Below are 21,283 nucleotides of genomic sequence, written 5' to 3'. Positions count from 1 at the left end.
ATTCTTTTGGCCAAAGCGAATCATGTGACTGAACCCAATATCAAGAAGCAAGGAAGTATAATTCTCCTACAGAGGGTGTGCGGAGGAAAGAGTGAATACGTAATGGGAACACTATCTACCACGATTGTTATTTTTATTGTTGCGCCTATACTATTTCTATGCACTGGGAACACAGCAGTGAACAAAACAAAGCCTCCTGTTTCAGAGAGTTTACATTTTGATGTAGAAGAGATAGACAATAAGCAAAAAAAATATCAAGTGGTGTTATTTACCATGTGGAAAATTAACAGACACTAAGGGAGAGGGAGTGTTTGAATACACAACAAAAGACAGCATCGAAAGGGCAAACCCTACTGTGAAGCTACAACCTGCATTTATCTCCACGATGCTCTGCATCACCTATTCATAATTTCATCCAACAAAACTGTCCTTTTGCTCAACTCTTTTCACTGTGCCTTTGGAAATGTTCACTCTGTAATAACTTTTTAATTAACACAAATGTGCCTAAATTTAGTCAATTTTGGTGAAATGGCTGCATCAAATATGTAGCCTGGAAAAAACATCTTGATACTTATATACTTTATACTTTGGAAATATACATTTTTCCATAAGCTGCTCTAAGCTTTTATGTAGATAATACAAATAAAGCTTTGTTTATTTAGCAAACATGTTACTAAACAAATTGGATATTTACTTAATAATACTAATCAGTGAGTGGACTTCTGGTGAACTGCATTTTGGCAAATTGGCTTTAAGCCAATTGATTGAGAGACATACCTGCCATTCTTCTCCCAATGGCACATGTATACACACACATGCACACACACACACACACACATATACAAATGATACAGAGTTAAAACTGCTAAGAACACACGAGGGCAAGAAATCAGGGAGTGACGTTGGCAACGGAGCATGCATTTTTGAAGGGGCGGCGCTAACATACAGAGCTTGATAAGGGAGAGTATTAGTGTAGTGACAAGAGGGCTCTGATAGGGTGCATGCCAAGAGTATGGAGCCCTTCAAATAATCTACTCTGAATCATCACAAAAACAGAGAGCTGAGGTAGGGCAGGAGCCAACTTTAACATAGCAGAACCATACCAGACAATTATGCCTCAGACCCAAAAAATCATACTGCAACTTACACTACAACTACAACTAGGAAACTACAACTATGAAAAAGAAATTCAACCAGCATATATTACCCATGAACAAACCAAGGAAAAACTCTTCATATTTTCTTGACAAATGTGTATCAGGGCAAATATTACTGCAGAGAAAAATTGTATGATACACAACAATTGGAAAGGACTGATGAACCAGTGGGAGCAGAGATTCCATTCTGAAGACTTAGAGGAAAAACAAACATCTTCAATCTGATTTTCTGTAAGAAACAAAACAAAACAACAAAGGCAATGGTTCAGATTCTCAAAAGAATAAAAGAAACACGAAACATGAATAGAAAACGATGCACAATTGCAGGTTGAAGAGAAAGGGGAAAAATTAGGGAGCTACAGGAAGAGATTAAAGACAGGAAACAAATTAAAAAGAGCAAAAGATGAAAAGGAAGTATCGAAATGTATCTAAATTTATAAAGCTTAATTGAAATGACTATTAGAGATATGGAATATACACTTGTTATTGGAAGAAGACTCAAAGATCAAAAACAGGCAAACTTTAAAAGACTGCCCAGAGTATAGGGGAAAGGATAAAGAGATTAAAATGAGGAAGATAATGATAAAAACGGGGACAGAAAATGAAAATTCATTTTAAGATTTACAGATGGATGTGCCACATGATTCAGCATCCGGGGTCCATGGGGTCTGTCCCTGGTTCCGGGCGCAGTAGGATACACTGGGCCACAGGCAGAGATTTGGGGGGGAGCGGGAAGGACATGTCACATCTGACACTAAGGTCCAGCCCTCTGGAAAACAGAGAATCCTGTTCCCCTGAAGGCAGATCTCACAGAAACTCCTTAGCCCCGCAATCCTATGTAGCGCTGGGGAGTCCGCTGATGAGAGAGACCTGGGAGAACTGACTTCCACAGAGGCCCTGTGTATCTTCCCGATGCAGGACCATAAGGGATCTGGCTCCAACGACCTTTCTGGCTCTGCATCAGGAGTGCGGTGTGGGAACCGCTGGTCCCAGAAGATGGCCTGCTGGGCTGGAAGTGGTCCCTGCACACAAAAGCCTCAAGGTCCCGGACACCTGAGAACAGGAGCGCGGCGAGCCAACTGCACATGCGCCTGCCTCCCCAACCAGGCAGCCAGGCTCCCCAGCGTCGATCTCTGGGTCTGGACAGTGTATGGATAGGCCTGACCGCACGTGGGGACTTCTGGGGGACACAAAATTTTAAAGAAAAAAATATTTATAGATAACTTTAAGGAAAGAATACAATTGATATGGGAATTATAATTACACTCAAATTGGAAGATTATTTCCTGTCAATGAAATAATAGCTGATTATTCATATCAAAGTAAATTTTGATTATTTATTATTTTCTATATTATTATTCCAGGTGTTAATACCCTGTAACTAAAGATCAGGGACACATATATAGTTTTAAAAATTTGACCATTAGACTCATCACAATGAAAGGGAATAAACACCATAGAGAACTGTAGGGCTCCTCAATAACAAGATATTAGTAGATTTAGGGGAGGTTTCAAGAAAGCAGTGCTTTGCTCTGAATTGGATGCTGTCTGAAAATGGTGGTAATTACCTGATTGGTAATTCTGTGACTTATCTTAAGTCTTATTCAGGAAATCGTAGAAATCAAGTGTGGGTAATTATGTAATGGAAACTATAGTCAGGTGGACCTTTCATTGGTGAAGAAGCAGCAGCCATTTTTATTAGTCAGGATAGGTGGATGTTTGGTCATTTTTGTGGTTTATTTTTATATGCGTTCAGATATGACTATGGAGTGGTTTTGTTTTTGCCTTAATTCATCAGGATCAAAGAGTGGTCTTGTCTGTTGTTCGTATTCTGAAGATTTTTATTTTCACTAGAACACAAAGCCTAGCTGGAATTACCTAGCTGTTAATGGCAGGTCACCTCCTGGCAACAACAGGCCAGTTCCTGGCTGTCAGAGCTGCATTTTTTTACATCCTTCCCTGTGTTTCTGCCCAAAGGCAGATGAAGTCCGGCTGCGGACAGTAATCTATAAGATCTTTACCGTTGCTAAAACTATGGTGATCAGGAGACTATTCAGAAAATGTAGCCTGTAGTTGCATTGATATTTGTCTCTCCTGCTCTTTTTGTGGCAGGGTGAGTTGATGAATGCTCGGACTTGACAATGGATGTGTGGTGGCATTTAATGTTCTAGGCAGGATATATCAGTCAACTTCAACACAGGCAATTATCAGAAACAGCAGTGGTGGCTTCAGGTAAGCAGATCTTTGTTGCTCTTGATGCTTGATCTCTCCAAATATGGGAATGGCAGTTAGCCAGGCCACCTCAATTCTTGGATGGATCCAAGAAAAATCATCGATTTTGAGTTTGTCTAACATTTTCTAATGTCAGCTCCCATACTCTTTACATCTTGGAGCTGGAATTGAAAGTCCATTTAACTATTAATTTTCAACATTAGGTATCTACAGGTTTTCCAAGTACACAAGTCAATCTTGGAACTATAGGAGGAACCCAATATTTGATTTAATTTAATCTGATTTTGCAGCAAGACAATTACCAATAAGTGGTGGTACTTTTACAAATATGTAAAATACACCATATTTTGTCCCAAGTACAAATGTTTGTCATATAATGATTTGGGTTAATTTTTCATCCATCGTGTCAATTTCTTTAACTCATTTACCTCCTTACTCAGTATATAACCTTTCATTTTGATTCTCATTCTCTATAGTTCTATCCTTCTTTTGTTGTTTTGATTTTGCTGTTTCTGTTTTGAATATCTCTTTTCTTTTTTTTCCTTCACTATATTTGAATCCTAATAGAATTTTGAAAAATACGAACATTAAAAACTTGGTTTACATTTTTTGACTCTGAAGGTGGGATTAAGATAAAGTATTTGAGATTAGTGATATTTCTAACTTCAAGATCCCATGTTACGTGATATAATATAAATTCCATAAGAAATAAAATAGAATTAGCAAATGTTTATTTATTATTTTGAAGAGTAACTCATACATCATTTTGTCTCCAAATATATTATTAACTTTTGAAGAGTCAGTATTGATATGTTTTCTTTCTGCTTCTTGTAAGAATAGGGATAAAAAGCAAGTTCCACACAGTGTTTGAGTAAACTCATATAGCACATTGCAAGAGAAAAAATAATAATATGACCAATGTTCATAAACAAAACATCTAGTTTGATAAGAAATATTAGGAGGCCAGTTGTCAGCATGATCTCTTGAGCTCTGCCAAAGAATATTATTTATATATATATATATTTTTTCTCCAAACAATGGCATAGAGCACAGAAATCAATTTGGTTATGAAATAAGGTGATTTAACACCTCAATTTTAATAATATTTAAACTATATTAATCTAAAATTTTAGCATTAATTGTAATTTAAAGACAGAGGGATAAATTATCCCTTAGATATTTGACTTTTTCTTAAAGTCAAAGAAAGTTAACAAAACAAACAAAAATATGTCATTTAAAAGACCATATTTTACCACAATAAATTAAAATATGATCAACACATTTTAAAATGTCTTGGGTAGAACTATAACTTATAGAAATTCTCTCCATTATTATGTTCTATAAATATCATGCAGATGGAAATAACCTTTCTATGCCACCCATAGTCATTTTAAATGTTTATCTTTAATCACCAATGGAGTAGACTGCTTTAATATCTGAAGATTGAAACACAGGACCCATGATTTAACTTTCTCAAAAAGTCTTGCACTTGTGCAAGTGGTTTGCACAAGTGAAAGTACCAGAAGCTGAAATATCTAGATAATAACCTAAGTCACATTATGAAGTGAAGAATTTGCAATTAATTATTTTGATTCCTTTATTTCATAGGTAAACATATGATAGTATAAATACTAGCTTATAATATATAGATCAAACTCAACACTCAAAGTTTTTTTTTATTAGAAACTAGCTATAAATATGTCTGGTATACACATTACATGTGTGCACACATTTATGTATATGCTTCCCTCAACTTGTGATTCAAGGTCTTTGATTCTTGGTATTTAGATTTTTCATATCTTCATATTGGTTTAGTTCAGGTGTTATAGTGAAAATTATAGATATGGAAATATTTGAAGATCCTATCATGGCAAGTTATTTTGAATTAAATTACTAAGTGTATTAGTCTGTCTGCTTGTGTGCATGCTATATGTTATGCTGTCAGAGGAAATTGCTTTCTGAGTCTGTGTACCTGAGTTAAAGAAGCAACATTCTGTAAATAATGGCAACCAGTTTCAGGGTGCTGGTCACCAATAATGGCTGAATGAGACCTTATGGAGGAAAAGGTTGTCAGGGTGTAGTCCATACCTGTAAAGAATGCTGGAATTAGAAATGAAAATTAAAATTTTATTAAAATGAAATAGATTTTAAAGATGATTTAGGTTAATTCTTTTGGGTTAGAAATGAGGAAAACAAAACAGAAAAAATGATGAATTAAATGACTTACCCTAAATCACAGAAAGAAAGCCCATCAAATTGAAGTCAAAAGTTTGTATTCAATCTTGTAAACTATCCTAGCGAGGAGCAATGTTAACTAAAATATGTCTTCAAATCGTACATCAGTATTCACAAGTAGACAGCAATACCCCAGTGTTTAATCTCAGATACACACTAAGAGAAGGGGTTTTGGAGAGGGTAGATGTGGATGATTTGACAAATAGTACACAGGGTGTCAGAGGGAGACTAAAAATATCCTAGATAAAATTAGTAAAAAGGAAATTTCCTCAGCTATTTATCAACACAAATTATTTTTGGCTCACTTAAAGCCACAGAAATGGGTAAAACCCTTATACCACATCTCTAGAATGCCTTGGGGAGGTGAGTGTACAGCAGTATTTTATCTTTCTTTCTTTATTTTGGCAAATATTCCGTATTCTAACACTTATACAAGTTAGAGCAGAATAAAAAATTCGCATAAATAACCAGCTAATAAAACTCCATTGAAGATATCCACATTTAAAGATCTTTTAATAAATTACTGATATCAGAGATATAAATTATTGCTGAATATCATTTTCACCAATTATTGGATAAATTGTAACTAAGTATTAAATAAAGAGCCTATTTACAGTTATATCTGTTCACTGATTTAGACGATTGTACTACTGGTGGTTTACTGTGTTGTTTAGAGTTCAGTTTATAAAATGCGCTTGTTAGTCATTCACTCAACAGATATTTGACAAGTGCCTATTATGTGCCAGTCATTGTTCTAGATGGTAGACTGCAGTTAGCAAAACTAAGTTACTTGACCTCAGGATGCATGTATTCTAGGAGCTAGAAACAGGCAGGCAACAATAGTAATAAGGAGTAAATTATTTATTGAGAGGACATAATTATATAATAAGGAAAGCATATTATAAGTATAAAATGAAAAGAAGAGTAGGGTAAAGCAAATTGGGATATCCAGAATGGAAGGTGGGGAGGTTGCAGTATTCTACAAGGACCTCAACAGGAATATGAAATATGAGCCATGACTTGAAGGTGGAGTAAAATTGAACCAAAAGATATATGAGGAAAGAATGTTCCAGGCACGGGAACAGCCAGTATAAAGGTTGGAGTGTGCCCGGCATGTCTGAGGAACAGCAGGGAGTGCAGTGTGGCTGGAGTGGAGTGAGCTAAATCACTAACACGTAAATCACTGACACCTGTTCTCATCTCGGTTCCTGATTCCAGTGTTCGTAACTCCTTCTCGTCTCAGTTATCTCAAGGCCTGGTCATAGAAAGATCCTGGAAATGCCACTTCTCCACATGAAAAGTGCCATGCAGAAGCTTTGCTGTGATCCATTCCAGAACAGTTTCTGTGGTGCTATTCAGATCCAGGAGCCCCTTCCCCCTACTTAGGAATCTCTTCACAATTTCTGAAATGATCGCTTCCTCAATACTTAAATTTAAGGTGTGAAAATTGTACTTATTTCTATTAAGAAGTATAAGTAAATATGCTTCTCAATTCAAAGAAAAACAGTATTTCCAACTAAATGAACTTTATTGTGTATACCACTTCTAATACATATGAGGCTTGGACTACCTTAAGTTATACACGATGATGTCCAAATTGTTTTGAAAGTGCATTGATTTCATGATGTTCCTGAGACCTCACTTTTCCATAAGTGTGATGTTTTTCTTATATGTTATTTGAATTAGTTTAATTATTCATGTATATTTTTAAATGATTTTTCTTTCTAAGTTTACTATATATTTAAAACTCCAAATAATAGTGTTTATATTTGTTTTCATCTCTAGGCCCCTAATGGTCTCCCTGTGGGAACCTGCTAAATATAATTCATTTTTAAAGGTTTCAAAAATTAAACTCCATATGAAAAACTTAATTCTTGCATTTCCTTGACTCTCGTGTTTTTTCTTCTTGTATGAAACAACAGCATACATATCAGAAAACAGAAAGAACATATTCTGAATTATATTTTTCAAACATCACCTTATGGTTTCCTCAGCATCACTGGCTGTGTACTCCTGGCAGTGGGAAATATTTTGGCAGTGTAGAAGAATGATTTTCTACTTGCTCTTAAATAGGAACCAAATGTGTGAACAGCTGGGAGCTCCTAGCCTTGGAGAAATCTATTCCTAAGAGATCAGATCACTGACAAGGTCATAGCATAATCTTAGTAGCTCCTTGACCTTTGCTGTGTGGCATAGATTAAAACAAAATAAATCAAAAATCCTAAAATTAAGAAAAGAAAATTAATGCTTTGACAATTTCATAAAACAGTTTAATTTATATATCTCTTTGTAAATCCTAAATCTACATTAAATAGATAAAATAAAATAACTAAAAATGCATGTGTCTGAGACATAGTCTCAGCCTTTGTGTTTTATGTTATTTTGTTTACTTTATGTTTTGTTGAGGCTTACATTAGTTTAGGGGGTTGAGAATAAAATAAAAATCCTCAAGATATTTTGTAGTCTTGGGTAGAGAAATTATTACAAAATCACCCACGAGGCACTTATTTTCTGCCTACTGTACATATCAAAACAGATTATTGAAGTCTCCCAGGTAGGTAATGGTCCCTTTTTCTATTTTCATTTCTAAATAGTTTTGATTTTCATATTTAGATATTCCATTGTGGGCACATTAACAAGTCTTTTCATTTTTTTATTATAACTTTATTCATAATACCTTATATTGCTTAATATTTGTTGCTTTAAACTTCTTTCACATTGTTTCCAGTGGTCATTTCTGTTTTGGTTATACATTTCTGGATTTACATATCACTGTTAGATATCTTATGTTGTACAATTACATGTGTTGAAGACAGCTGAAGATTTTTAGAAAGTGGAAATCTATAATGCTTTCTTTCATTAGGTTTTAACTTCTCTACTGTGCTATAATGGAACCTTTTTCACTGCTAACCCCAAATTTCCAATAGAATTATACCCTGCATGATAGGCCTATGTAAGCAATGTTTGGCAGCAAAATCAAAGAAATTGGATATATCCTGTATCTGAATTCATTGTAGAGAGATAAGAAAAGGATGTATGAGTGACGTCAAGCATTTAGTGGCAACATATATGTAAGCAAAATGGATAAGAAATTTTAGAGAGAAATATTGGCTATCTCACAAGCCCTGGGATAGGATTTGCAATGATTATCTTTAAATCTCTAAGACAAGCAGTAATCTGTGTTACATTTATGTCTTATTTATCTAACCATTCTCATATGGATAGGCTTGGATTTATTATTGTAATTCATCTCTTGTTAGTCAGAGCATGTCTTTAAGTATTATTTTATATGAAACGTTCTCACTCCCTGCATGTTGTAAAATATGTGTGTTCTCTTTAAACTTTAATGATGAATTGAAGAGTATAAGACTCTTTGATCAACTTTTAAAGTAAAAATACTTTTGCATTAACTTTATTGTCCTCTACCAATTTAATTTCAAATAAGTACTTTGTAGGTAACCTGTTTGTTCTGCATTGAAGCTGATAAGATATTTTCCTAAATAACACTTACTTTTATTATTGAAAAGCAATATATGGGTGAACTTGTGAAATGTTTGTGTAAGAAGCTCAAAAAATCCTCTCTAGAATAAAACAACAATAAAAATAGACAAAATAGTCAAAAACAACCATTTAAAAATCTCTGGAAATGGACCAGAGAAAATACAAGAAGTTGAAAATAGTTTATTCAAGAAAATATACTGATTCTCAGTAAAAACAATTGGAGTCTGTGACATTTAAGCCACTACCCCCCAATAACTAGTTAAGGATGTCATGCTCTAGGTACTACTCCTGGTTTCCATCCTCACACCATAACTCTGACTCTGTGGTGGAGCAAATCTACTTTAGACCAAAAGAGAAGGCTATGAAAAATGGCAGTTTTCTTTCTACTTTCTCTTAACCCCCAGTTGTAGCTCCAGTGCACAGAGATTCTATTCTAGGTGGCTGTGAGGATAGGAATTTCACATCATCCTCACCACCAGCACTATGTTGAGGAAATTCTATTCATGGATCTACCTGAGGAATTTGACTTTGTATAGAGCAGAGCAAAGAAAAATCCATTTCTAAGGACAATTTGTAGAAATCACAGTGGCGAACAGTTAGAGAGGGCTAATATCAATGTGATGTAAGTGAGGGAAAGAGAAATAGCAGACTGTTCAGAAATTTAACAGGGACTGCTAAGAATAGATACAGCTATAGAGTGTTCTCTTAATGGCAGACTCCATCCCTGCTGATCCAGAAGTTTGCGCCCACATGTGACTCTGTGCCTATTCAGGGGACACCAGAGAGAATTGTGAGCAATTGTCACTGGCTGAATGTAAGGCAGACTTTTAACTTCCCTAAAATTGAAAGCATTCCCAAAGCTACAAACAGACCTAATTCAAAGGGTCAAAGCCTTATGGCTCAAAGTTTAAGCACAACCTCTGTCCAGTCACTGGCTGACCACCAAGCTAGGCACACCTGAGACAATCCTCAGAAAGCCAGACTCAAATAATGAACTTAGTAGGAAAAGACTTCACCTAATTTAAATATGTCCAAAGAACTAAAGGCGGGGGCCAGCCCCAATGGCCTAGCGGTTAAGTTCAGTGCCCTCTGCTTCGGTGGCCCGGGTTTGGTTCCCGGGTGTGGACCTACACCACTTGTCAATGGCCATGCTGTGGTGGCGGTTCGCATACAAACTATTAGCAACAGATGTTAGCTCAGGGCAGGTCTTCCTCAGCAAAAAAAAAAAAAAAAAAAAAAACTAAAGAGACTTATTTTTAAAGAATTAGAGGAGAATATGATGCCAATGACTCATCAAATAGAGAATCTAAATAAAGAGATAGAAATTATATAATTTAATCACATGGAAATTCTAGAATTGACAAGTGCAATAACTAAAATGAAAAAAATTACAAGAGGGATTCAACAGATTTTATTAGCATAAGAAAGCATCAGAAGATTTGAAGATACGTCAATAGAGATTATCCCACTGAAGAACAGAAAGGAAAATAGAGAAAGAAAAATGGTGACTCGGAGACCTGTGAAGCATCATTAAGCATATTATCATACATATAAAGGGAGTACCAGAAGGAAAAGAGAGGAAGGAAAGAACAGAAAAAAGTATTTGAAGAAATAACAGACAAAATCTTTCCAAATTTTATTAAACACATTCATCTACATATCTAAGAAGCTCAACAAACTCTAAGTGGAGTAAAACAAAGATATTCACACCTAGACACCCATAGTCAACTAATCGAAATACAATGACAAAAAGAAAATCTTCAAAGCAGCAAGTAAAAATTGATACATCACATACAAGTGAATCACGTGAAGCCTAAAAGCTAACTTCTCATCAAAAATGATGAAGGCCAGAAGGCAGTACAATGACATATTCAAAGTGCTGTGAGTAAAACAATAACTGCAAAAACTAAAACAAAACAAAACAACCTATCAACTAAGATCTTGATCTGGGAAAATTATCCTTCAAAAATGGAGGTAGAGTGACGTCAGCGTCATGGCTGAGTGAGCTTTCCCATGAACTCCTCCCCCATAAGATACAACAAAAGGAACAGTCACAGGCCAACAACGGAATCCCAGACAGTGAAAAGCTAGATTGGAAAGATCCACACCGCCGCACATCTGAGAGTGGAACGTGCTGGGCCCCGAAGGAAGTGGGGAGAGGTAAGGAGAACTCCTCTCCCTCCCCATCAGATCAGCAATCCCGGTCTGCAGGGCTCCCAGAGGGGGTAGGGGCGGCCCTCGGCGGGGAAACTATAGCTCTCGGGCTCTCTCAGCCAGTGGGAAACTCCCACAGAGAGGACTCAGAAGAGCCACAGGGCTACAATCAACATGTGAGCACCCCAGAGAGCAGATAAGGAGGGGTGAATGAGAAGCCCCCCACGCCAGGGACCCAGAGGGCAAAAGAGAGAGGCCCTCCTCCCCACAAACCGGACCCTGCAGCTCAGGCGACCAGACCAGACCAAGGGATCTGCAGCAGACCAGATCAAGCGATCTGACCCGTGGATCACAGGGGAAAAACTGTGGCAGAGTGCAGGGGGCTTAGATTACACAGCCCTTTACCACCACACAGTGGTGGCGGGTGGAAATTGCAACCAGAGATTTCCAGGATGAAGAAAAACAAAGCCAGTACAGGAACCACAATGCAAAGATATATGAAATCACCAGACCAGAAGGAAAATGACAAGCACCCAGAAACCAACCCTGAAGACACAGAAATCCATAATCTAAATGACAGAGATTTCAAAATAGCTATCAAAAACATTCAACGAAATATGAGACAACACAGACAAACAATTCAATGAAATTAGGAGTTTCTTCACAAAAGATATTGAAATCATAAAGAAAAACCAATCAGTGCTGATGGCGATGAAGAACACAATGGAGGAGATAAAGGAGAATCTGGAATCTTTAAAGAACAGAGCTGACAGTATGGAGGAAAGAATTAGCATTTTAGAGGATAAGAATACAGATATGCTCCAGATGGAAGAGGAGAGAGAACTAAGACTAAAAGGAAATGAAGAAAGTCTCCGAAAAATATCTGACTCTGTTAGGAAATGTAACATAAGAATTATAGGTGTTCCTGAGGGAGAAGAGAGGGAACAGAGAGCCTATTCAAGGAAATAATAGCTGAGAATTTCCCAAATCTGGGGAAGGAGCAGGAAATACCAGTAAGTGAAGCCAATAGGTCGCCTAAATACATCAACAGGCAAAGGCCCTCTCCACAACATATGGTAGTAAGGTTGGCTAAAGTCAATGACAAAGAAACAATATTAAGGGCAGCTAGACAAAAACAAAAAATAATGTACAAAGGAACTCCCATCAGGCTCTCAGCAGATTTCTCAACAGAAACTTTACAGGCTAAGAGAGACTGGAATGATATATTCAAAATACTGAAAGAAAAAAACTTTCAGCCAAGAATACTCTATCCAGCAAAAATATCCTTCAAATATGATGGAGAAATAGTAACCCTCCCAGATAAACAAAAGCTAAGGGAATTCATGGCCACGAGACCCCCACTACAAGAAATACTCAAGAAGGCCCTCAGCCCTGAAAAAAAGAAGAGAAAGGGAATACAAAGCTTGGAGGAAGGAGAAAAATAGGTAGATAAACTCAGAAAAATAGTAGATCTCTACCAGAATAGGTTAGCAACCACTTAAAAAGTAAAATCAAACATCAAAGGAAGGAATTCACCAAAAATAAATTTAACTTCATCACTGTAAACACACACCCACAGCACAAGATAGAATAAGGTATAACAAGAACAACTTAGAAGGGGAAGAGGAAAGTGATTGAATTGACTTAGTATAAGGAAATAGGAGGCCATCAGATAATGGAATATCTCATACACAAGATTTTTTACAGAAACCTCAAGGTAACCACTAAACAAATAATCAAAACAAAATCACATATGATAAACAAAGAGAAAACTAGAAGAGTCATAAGACAGAACAACCAAACTGAATTGGCAGTCTGAAACACATGGGACAAGAAACAAAGGAAATGCAAAAGAACCAGAAAATAAGTGACAAAACAGCAATATTAAGCCCTCATATATCAATAATTACCCTAAATGTAAATGGATTGAACTCTCCAATCAAAAGATACAGAGTGGCAGGATGGATTAAAAAGCAAGACCCAACTATATGCTGCCTCCAGGAAACACATCTCAGCACTAAAGACAAGCACAGGCTCAGAGTGAAAGGATGGAAGACAATACTCCAAGCTAATGGCAAACAAAAGAAAGCAGGTGTTGCCATACTCATATCAGACAAAGTAGACTTCAAGATAAAACAGGTTAAGAAAGACAAAGAAGGGCAATATATAATGATAAAAGGGTCACTCCACAAAGAAGACATATCACCTATAAATATATATGCACCCAACATAGGAGCACCAATGTACATAATGAAACTACTAATAAACCTAAGAGGAGACATTAACAACAACACAATAATAGTAGGGGATCTTAATACCCCACTTACATCAATGGATAGATCATCCAGACAAAATGTCAATAAAGAAATAGTAGACTTAAATGAAAAACTGGATGAGATGGACCTAGTAGACATATACAGAGCACTCCATCCAAAAACAGCTGACTACACATTCTTCTCAAGCACACATGGAACATTCTCAAGGATAGACCAGATGTTGGGAAACAAAGCAAGCCTCAATAAATTTAAGGAGATTGAAATCATAACAAGCATCTTTTCAGACCATAATGCTATGAAACTGGAAATGAATCATGAAAAAAACAACTGGGAAAGTGACAAAAATGTGGAGATTAAACAACATGCTACTGAACAACCAATGGATCATTGATGAAATTAAGGGAGAAATCAAAAACTATCTGGAAACAAACGAAAATGAAAATATGCCATACCAAACCATATGGGATGCAGCAAAAGGGGTCCTGAGAGGGAAACTCATAGTGATACAAGCCCACCTTAACAGACAAGAAAAAGCCCAAATAGGGAACTTTAAATTACACCTAACAGAACTAGAAAAAGAAGAACAAACAAAGCCCAAAGTCAGCAGAAGAAAAGAAATAACAAAAATCAGAGCAGAAAGAAATGAAATTGAGACCAAAAAAACAGTAGAAACGATTAATGAAACACAGAGTTGGTTCTTTGAGAAGATAAACAAAATCGACAAACCCTTAGCCAGGCTTACTAAGAAAAAAAAGAGAAAAGGCTCAAGTAAATAAAATTAGAAATGAAAGAGGAGCAATTAAAACTGATACCATGTAAATACAGAGGGTTATAAGAGAATACTATGAGAAATTATATGCCAACACAATGGACAATCTAGAAGAAATGGACAAATTCTTAGACTCATACAACCTCCCAAAACTGAACCAAGAAGAAATGGAGAATCTGAATAGACCAATCACAAGTAAAGAGATTGAAATAGTAATCAAAAACTTCCCCAAAAATAAAAGTCCAGGACCAGATGGCTTCTCCAGTGAATTTCATCAAACATTCAAAGAAGATTTAATACCCATCCTACTCAAACTATTCCAAAAAATAGAGGAAGGTGGAACACTTCCTAAATCATTCTACAAGCCAACATCACCCTGATACCAAAGCCAGACAAAGACAATACAAAGAAAGAAAATTACAGGCCAATATTGCTGATGAACATAGATGCAAAATCCTCAACAAAATATTGGCAAACCGAATACAGCAATACATTAAAAAGATCATACACCATGATCAAGTGGGATTTATACCAGGGATGCAGGGATGGTTCAACATCCGCAAATCAATCAACGTGATACATCACATCAACAAAACAAAGAATAAAAACCACAATGGTCATCTCAATAGATGCATAGAAGGCATTTGACAAGATACAACTTCCATTTATGATAAAAAACTCTCAACAAAATGGGAATAGAAGGAAATTACCTCAAAATAATAGAGGCCATATATGACAAACCCACAGCCAACATCATAATCAATAGGGAAAGACTGAAAGCCATTTCTCTGAGAACAGGAATGAGGCCAGGGTGCCCACTCTCACCACTCCTGTTCAACATACTACTGGAGGTTTTGGCCAGAGCAATTAGGCAAGAAAAAGGAATAAAAGGAATCCAAATAGGTAATGAAGAAGTGAAACTCTCACTATTTGCAGATGACATGATTTTATATATAGAAAATCCTAAAGAATCTGTTGGAAAACTATTAATAATCCACAACTACAGCAAAGTTGCAAGGTACAAAATCAATCTACAAAAATCAGTTGCATTTCTGTATGCTAATAATGAACTAACAGAAAGAGAGCTCAAAAAGATAATACCATTTACAATTGCATCAAAAAGAATAAAATACCTAGGAATAAATCTTACCAAGGAGGTGAAGGACCTGTACAATGAGAATTACAAGACATTATTGAAAGAAATTGATGATGACATAAAGAAATGGAAAGACATCCCATGCACATGGATTGGAAGAATAAACATAGTTAAAATGTCTATATTTCCTAAAGCAATCTACAGATTCAATGCAATCCCAATCAGAATCCCAATGACATTCTTCACAGAAATAGAAAAAAGAATACTAAAATTTATATGGGACAACAAAAGACCCCGAATAGCTAAAGCAATCCTAAGAAAAAAGAACAAAGCAGGAGGCATCACAATCCCTGACTTCAAAACATACTACAAAGCAATAGTAATCAAAACAGCATGGTACTGGTACAAAAACAGACACACAGATCAATAGAACAGAATTGAAAGCCCAGAGATAAAACCACACATATACTGACAGCTAATTTTCGACAAAGGTGCTAAGAACATACAATGGAGAAAGGAAAGTCTCTTCAATAAATGGTGTTGGGAAAACTGGATGGCCACATGCAAAAGAATGAAAGTGGACCATCTGCTATCGCCATTCACAAAAATTGACTCAAAATGGATCAAAGACCTGAAGGTGAGACCTAAAACTATAAAACTCATAGAAGAAAATATAGGCAACACACTATTTGACATTGGTCGTAAAGGAATTTTTCAGATGACATGCCTACACAGACTAGGGAAACTAAAGAAAAAATAAACAAGTGAGACTTTATCAGATTAAAGAGCTTCCATAAGACAAACGGAACCAGAATCAAGATGAACAGACAACCCACCAGCTGGGAGAGAATATTTGCAAAATATACATCTGACAAGGGGTTGATCTCCATAATATATAAAGAACTCACACAACTGAACAACAAAAAAACAAACAACCCGATCAAAAAATTGGCGGAGGAAATGAACAGACAGTTCTCCAAAGAAGATATACAGATGGCCAATAGGCACATGAAAAGATGTCCAACATCACTAATCATCAGGGAAATGCAAATCAAAACAACACTAAGGTATCACCTCATGCCCGTTAGAATGGCTATAATCACCAAGACAAAAAACAACAAGTGTTGGAGAAACAGGAACCCTCATACACAGCTGGTGAGATGCAAACAGGTGCAGCCTCTATGGAAAACGGTATGGAGATTCCTCAAAAAATTAAAAATAGAGATGCCCTATGACCCAGCCATCCCACTACTGGGAATCTATCCAACGAACCTGAAATCAACAATCCAAAGAGGCTTATGCACCCCTATGTTCATTGCAGCATTATTCACCGTAGCCAAGAAGTGGAAGCAACCTAAGTGTCCCTCGACTGACAATTGGATTAAGAAACTGTGGTATATATATACAATGGAATACTACTCAGCCATAAAAAAAGACAAAATCATCCCATTTCCAACAACATGGATGGGCCTGGAGCGTATTATGTTAAGTGAAATAAGCCAGAAAGAGAAAGACAAACACTGTATCATCTCACTCATGTGTGGAATATAAACCAACATGTGGACGGAGAAAACTGTACTGTGGTTACCAGGGGCAATAGGGGTGCAGGGTGGGTACAAGGGGTGAAGGGAGTCATATATATGGTGATGGACAAACAAAAATGTACAACCCAAAATTTCACAATGTTAAAAACCATTAAAACATCAATAAAAATAATGGAGGTAAATTAAAGACAGTCACAGATAATAAAGACTGAGATAATTCATTGCTATCAGAGACAGCTTATAAGAATATATCTTTTTAAAGTTATACAGGTTGAATGGAAGTGAGAACAGAGTAATTCAAATCCACACGAAGAAAGAAAGGGCATCTGTAAAAGTAATTGGGTAGATAATTATAAAGTACAAGATAATTATATATTTTTCTTTTAATTGCCTTTCTTAAACTACATAAAACAATAATTATAAAAGTATATCCTTGGACTTATAAAGATATATATACATGATAACAGAGCAAAGTGAGTGTGGAGTAATAAAGCATTTTGGAGTGAGGAAATGACACCACGTTGTTACTCAAATCCAAAAGAAGAAATTTACAATCCACAAAATGATAAAACAAGTAGATTAATATACAAAACTCTAAATATATTCTGTCTTTTCTTTGTGCTCTTAGCTTCTTTAAAAGGCAAATGATTTCGTAAAACATTAATTATAGCGTTCTGCTGTTGGATGTAGAACATATATAGATATACTATATATAATTTACCACAGAGAAAGGGAGAGAGAATATAGTTATATTGATACAAAATTTTTATGTTTTAATGGAATTAGATTAGCATAAATTTGAAGTAAGTTTAGAGAAGATGTATAATGTCATCTCTGGAGCAACTACTAAGAAGAAAACTCAAAAAATATAGTTAATTTTTTAAAACTATTATAATAGTGCAAGTGAACTTATCACAATAGAAGGTAGTAAAGGAAGAACAGACAAACATTAAGTCAATATTGACATATAGAAAACAAATATCAAAATGGAAGATGCAAATTCAACCAGATCAATAGTAACATAAAATATGAATAAAGATCTCAAATCAAAAACTTAGTTTTTATCCAAGATACTAGAAATAGAAAACTAAATCCATAGCAAGAAAAATCAACCCCAAAAAGGAGTTAATAAAGATGAGAACAGAAATTAATAAAATACCACATATAAAAAGTAATAGAGAAAATTAATAACAGAATTTGGTTCTTTTTAAAAATTAAGAAAAAGGTGACACACAACTAGAATGACCAAGAAAAATAGAGAGAAGACAAAAATTATAAACAATGAAGTTTTTTTCAACAAATTATCAAGAATGAAAGAGGTATAGGTACTATTGACCTAACAAATTTTAAAAATTGAAGGAATACTATGAACAACTTTATGCCACAAGTTAGACAAATTAGATGAAAAGGAAAAATTCTTAGAAGCATAAATTAATTGAACAGATTCAAGAAGTAATGGAAAATCTGAATAGATAGAAAATGAAGAGAGATTAAGTTAGTAATTAAAAATTGTGGCCCACACAAAGAAATGTCCAGCCCCAGATGATGTCAGTGGTGATTTCTATCAAACATTTTCAGAAAAAATACGACCAATACTCCCCAAACTATGACAGACAATACAACTGGAGGAAATGCTTCTTAACTCATTCTACAAGGCCATGTTACCCAGATTCTAAAGCTAGACAAAGATATCACAAAACAAGAAACCTACAGAACAAAATCCCTCATGATACAGACATAAAAATTCTCAACAAAATCCTAGCAAACCAAATCCAGCAACATATAGAAAAGAATTATACAACACGATAAGTGGCATTTATCACAGGAAGGGAAATTTGGTTTAACATCTGAAAAATCAATTATGTAAAACACCATGCAATAGAATAAAAGACAAGAAACAAATCATCATCTCAATAGATATAGAAAAATCAACTAACAAATTTCAAAACCCATTTATGATAAAAAAAAAAAACAAAAAACCTCTCAACACACCAGATGAAGAGAAATACCTCAACTTGATAAGGAACATTTACCAACATAACCCAAGAAGTGACTTCATACTTAATAGTGAAAAACTAAGTGCTTTTCTCTTAAGATCATCAGCAGGATTTTCTCTGCTCAATACTTCTATTCAACATCTTACTGGAGGTTTTAGCCAGTGTAATTAGGCAAGAAAAAGAAAACAACAAAAGAGAGGAATAAAACCTGGATAGATTGAAAGGGAAAAATTAAACTGTTTTTACTCACAGGCAACATGATCTTGTATGTAGAAAATAATGAGAAATATACACTTACACACATACACATATGCACACACACATACACGCACAACTACAAGTTCCATCAGTCTCAAGTTAAAAGATCAAATAACAATTTTTAATGGAACCAAGAAAATCCCATTTATAATAACATTAAAAATAAAATGTTTGGGAATAAAATTAACTAAAGTTGTGCAATTATTCTACACTGAAAACTACAAAACAATGTTTAAAGAAAATAAAGCAAGAGCTAATATAGGTAACTGAGAAATGTCTATGAGCAAGGTTGAGGAGACTTGATATTTTTAAGATGGCAATAATTTTCAAATTAATCTGCTCTATGTGATCCTTATCCAAACTGCTGCTGACATATTTTGCAGAAATTGGTAAGCTAAATTATAAAATGGCATAAAGTTTGAAGGAGCGAATAATAAATACAATCTTAAAAGATATGAATAAATGCACTTCCTGGTTTCAAAACGTAGTACAAAGTAACAATAATCAAGACAGTATGATTGTGATATAAGGAAAGATATATAGATTTGTGAAACAAAATTGAGAATTCTGAAATAAATTATTTCATGTACAAGTGATTTATTTTCAACAAAGATGCCAAAAATACTCAATAGAAAAAGAATAGTCTTTTAAACAAATCGTCTTAAGACAATTGGCTATCCGATACAAAAGGAGGAATTTGGACCCTTACCTCACATTGTACAAAAAGATTAACTCAGTATAGATTGTATACCTAAATGTAAGTGCTAAAACTATAAAACTCTAAGAAATTCTATGTTTCATGGATTAGCATTAAATCTTGTTAAATTTGGCTTATGTAAATATTTCTTAGGTATTACATGAATATGGCAAGAAATAAAATAAGAAAATGATAAATTAAGCTTCATCAAAATTAAAAGTCTTTGGGCTGGCCCCATGACTTACGGTTAAGTGCACGCCCTCCGCTACTGGCGGCCCAGGTTCGGATACCGGGCGCGTACCTACACACTGCTTCTCCGACCATGCTGAGGCCGCATCCGACATACAGCAACTAGAAGGATGTGCAACTATGACGTACAACTGTCTACTGGGGTTTTGGGGAAAAAAAAAGAAGGAGGAGGATTGGCAATAGATGTTAGCTCAGAGCCGGTCTTCCTCAGCAAAAAGAGGAGGATTGGCATGGATGTTAGCTTAGGGCTGATTTTCCTCACAAAAAAAAAAAAAAAAATTAAAAGTTTTTGTTTTTCAAACCTAAAGAAAGTGAAAAGGCAAGCTATAGCAATCATATATCCTATAAAGGACTTATATATCCAGAATCTATAAGAAAATCTTACAACTCAAGAATATAAATAGCCCAAATAAATATTGGCACAAACATCTGAATAATCATTTCATTAAAGATGACATGCAAAAAGCCAAAAAGCACATGAAAAGATATTCACAATCAGTAATCTCTAGGGAAATGCAAATTCAAACCTAATGAAATATTTCACATCTATTAGAATGTTTACAATTAAAAAGTCAGAGAAGTCATTAGGGAAATGCAAATTAAATAAGCAGGAGATGCCACGACACACGTATTTGAATGGCCAAATCCAGAGCACTGACAGCACCAAATGATGGAGAGGATGTGAAGCAACAGCAACTCTCATTAATTGCTGGTGGGAATGCGAAATGTTACAGCCACTTTGGAAGACAGTTTGACAGTTTCTAACAAAACCAAACTTACCATTACCATACAATCAGCAATCCCTCTCCTTTGTATTTACCCAAAGGAGTTGAAAAGTTACGTCCACACAAAAGCCTGCACACATATTTATAACAGCTTTATTCATAATTGCCAAAACTTGGAAGCCACCAAGATGTCCTTCAATAGGTGAATAGATGGGTAAACTGTGGTACATCCGGACAATGAAATATTAGTCAGTGACAACAAGAAACGAGCTATCAAGCCATGAAATGACATAGAGGAAACTTAAGTGCATATTACCAAGTGAAAGAAGCCAATCTAAAAAGGCTACATACTGTAGGACTCCAACATTCTGGAATAACCAAACCTATGGAGAC

This window comes from Ceratotherium simum, chromosome 12 (assembly GCF_057802395.1).
Source record: "Ceratotherium simum simum isolate JZ-2026a chromosome 12, ASM5780239v1, whole genome shotgun sequence".
Classification (NCBI taxonomy): Eukaryota; Metazoa; Chordata; class Mammalia; order Perissodactyla; family Rhinocerotidae; genus Ceratotherium; species Ceratotherium simum.
The sequence above is the reverse complement of the archived record's forward strand: the minus strand, read 5'-3'. Positions refer to the sequence as shown.